The 2500-nt window shown below is 47.3% G+C and overlaps 6 non-coding genes and 3 pseudogenes across 6 annotated transcripts; all 9 read left to right on the forward strand.

The window, feature by feature from the left end:
• Nucleotides 1–346: 346 nt before the first annotated feature.
• On the forward strand, nt 347–465 carry LOC138539031 (5S ribosomal RNA). Its single transcript, XR_011287111.1, has one exon. It is a non-coding gene; the product is annotated as a 5S ribosomal RNA (ribosomal RNA).
• A 106-nt stretch (nt 466–571) lies between these two features.
• LOC138540280 (5S ribosomal RNA) lies at nt 572–690 on the forward strand. Its single transcript, XR_011288335.1, has one exon. It is a non-coding gene; the product is annotated as a 5S ribosomal RNA (ribosomal RNA).
• A 106-nt stretch (nt 691–796) lies between these two features.
• LOC138550598 (5S ribosomal RNA) lies at nt 797–915 on the forward strand. The gene has a single exon (XR_011294348.1). It is a non-coding gene; the product is annotated as a 5S ribosomal RNA (ribosomal RNA).
• Nucleotides 916–1021: 106 nt separating this feature from the next.
• Nucleotides 1022–1140, forward strand: LOC138549443 (5S ribosomal RNA). Its single transcript, XR_011293226.1, has one exon. It is a non-coding gene; the product is annotated as a 5S ribosomal RNA (ribosomal RNA).
• Nucleotides 1141–1246: 106 nt separating this feature from the next.
• LOC138545539 (5S ribosomal RNA) lies at nt 1247–1355 on the forward strand (annotated as a pseudogene).
• Nucleotides 1356–1818: 463 nt separating this feature from the next.
• Nucleotides 1819–1937, forward strand: LOC138549557 (5S ribosomal RNA). Its single transcript, XR_011293337.1, has one exon. It is a non-coding gene; the product is annotated as a 5S ribosomal RNA (ribosomal RNA).
• A 106-nt stretch (nt 1938–2043) lies between these two features.
• On the forward strand, nt 2044–2162 carry LOC138544281 (5S ribosomal RNA). Its single transcript, XR_011290690.1, has one exon. It is a non-coding gene; the product is annotated as a 5S ribosomal RNA (ribosomal RNA).
• Nucleotides 2163–2268: 106 nt separating this feature from the next.
• LOC138544502 (5S ribosomal RNA) lies at nt 2269–2377 on the forward strand (annotated as a pseudogene).
• A 106-nt stretch (nt 2378–2483) lies between these two features.
• Nucleotides 2484–2500, forward strand: part of LOC138545722 (5S ribosomal RNA) — a 109-nt pseudogene continuing 92 nt past the window's right edge.

Consider the following 2500-nt stretch of genomic DNA (forward strand, 5'->3'; position numbering starts at 1 on the left):
CTGGAGCTACCTTTTTACATAGAATTAGCATACAGGTAGTGTGTTCATGGGTAATAAATCGACTTTCACATGTAATGCAGTACAGAGAATATTGAGTCCTTCAAGAGGCATGAAAGAAAACCATTATTGTGTTGATTGTTCTCTCCACCTCCCTGCAACAGACACAGGATGGATGAATTAAAGTTATCCTACCAGACATAGGGGTCCTGAATGGGCCCACCAGTCTTATATATCTCGCCTGATCGAGCCTGATCGAGCGATGAGCGTGGTATCATGTTGCAAGTGGCTGCATGGCTTAGCTTACTAAATGCAAATGCATAAGAGTAATATTCTTAGCATTCCTAGAGCCTACGGCCACACCACACTGAATGCACCCGATCTCGACTGATCTCGGAAGTTAAGCAGTGTCAGGCCTAGTTAGTACCTGGATGGGAGACCGCCTGGGAATACCAGGTGCTGTAGGCTTTTTTGTGCTCCAAGTTCAGGAAGTGAGCCCTTTCTCAATTGCCTTTTAAAACTGCAAGGTCTAGCCGACTAGATGCTTAAAAGTACAAAACTCACTAGGCCCAGAGCCTACGGCCACACCACACTGAATGTGCCTGATCTCGTCTGATCTCAGAAGCTAAGCAGTGTCGGGCCTAGTTAGTACCTGGATGGAAGACCGCCTGGGAATACCAGGTGCTGTAGGCTTTTTTGTACTCCAAGTTCAGGAAGTGAGCCATTTCTCAATTGCCTTTCAAAACTGCAAGGTCTAGCCGACTAGATGCTTAAAAGTACAAAACTCACAAGAACCAGAGCCTACGGCCACACCACACTGAATGCGCCCGATCTCGTCTGATCTCGGAAGCTAAGCAGTGTCGGGCCTCGTTAGTACCTGGATGGGAGACCGCCTGGGAATACCAGGTGCTGTAGGCTTTTTTGTGCTCCAAGTTCAGGAAGTGAGCCATTTCTCAATTGCCTTTCAAAACTGCAAGGTCTAGCTGACTAGATGCTTAAAAGTACAAAACTCACTAGGCCCAGAGCCTACGGCCACACCACACTGTTTGCGCCCGATCTCGTCTGATCTCGGAAGCTAAGCAGTGTCGGGCCTAGTTAGTACCTGGATGGGAGACCACCTGGGAATACCAGGTGCTGTAGGCTTTTTTGTGCTCCAAGTTCAGGAAGTGAGCCATTTCACAATTGCCTTTCAAAACTGCAAGGTCTAGCCGACTAGATGCTTAAAAGTACAAAACTCACTAGGCCCAGAGCCTACAGCCACACCACACTGAATGCGCCCGATCTCGGAAGCTAAGCAGGGTCAGGCCTAGTTAGTACCTGGATGGGAGACTGCCTGGGAATACCAGGTGCTGTAGGCTTTTTTGTGCTCCATGATTAGTAATTGCGCAACTTCTCAATTATTTTTCAAATTTGGTATGTTTCCAAAATAATTGTATCCCGTTTTATAGCGGAAATGTTGGACAACATCATGAGGGCTGGAGCTACCTTTTTACATAGAATTAGCATACAGGTAGTGTGTTCATGGGTAATAAATCGACTTTCACATGTAATGCAGTACAGAGAATATTGAGTCCTTCAAGAGGCATGAAAGAAAACCATTATTGTGTTGATTGTTCTCTCCACCTCCCTGCAACAGACACAGGATGGATGAATTAAAGTTATCCTACCAGACATAGGAGTCCTGAATGGGCCCACCAGTCTTATATATCTCGCCTGATCGAGCCTGATCGAGCGATGAGCGTGGTATCATGTTGCAAGTGGCTGCATGGCTTAGCTTACTAAATGCAAATGCATAAGAGTAATATTCTTAGCATTCCTAGAGCCTATGGCCACACCACACTGAATGCACCCGATCTCGTCTGATCTCGGAAGTTAAGCAGTGTTAGGCCTAGTTAGTACCTGGATGGGAGACCGCCTGGGAATACCAGGTGCTGTAGGCTTTTTTGTGCTCCAAGTTCAGGAAGTTAGCCCTTTCTCAATTGCCTTTCAAAACTGCAAGGTCTAGCCGACTAGATGCTTAAAAGTACAAAACTCACTAGGCCCAGAGCCTACGGCCACACCACACTGAATGCGCCTGATCTCGTCTGATCTCAGAAGCTAAGCAGTGTCGGGCCTAGTTAGTACCTGGATGGGAGACCGCCTGGGAATACCAGGTGCTGTAGGCTTTTTTGTACTCCAAGTTCAGGAAGTGAGCCATTTCTCAATTGCCTTTCAAAACTGCAAGGTCTAGCCGACTAGATGCTTAAAAGTACAAAACTCACAAGGCCCAGACCCTACGGCCACACCACACTGAATGCGCCCGATCTCGGAAGCTAAGCAGTGTCGGGCCTCGTTAGTATCTGGATGGGAGACCGCCTGGGAATACCAGGTGCTGTAGGCTTTTTTGTGCTCCAAGTTCAGGAAGTGAGCCATTTCTCAATTGCCTTTCAAAACTGCAAGGTCTAGCTGACTAGATGCTTAAAAGTACAAAACTCACTAGGCCCAGAGCCTACGGCCACACCAC

The sequence above is a fragment of the Ambystoma mexicanum genome, unplaced genomic scaffold (assembly GCF_040938575.1).
Source record: "Ambystoma mexicanum isolate Mex_15411 unplaced genomic scaffold, UKY_AmexF1_1 Mex_scaf10, whole genome shotgun sequence".
NCBI lineage: Eukaryota > Metazoa > Chordata > Amphibia > Caudata > Ambystomatidae > Ambystoma > Ambystoma mexicanum.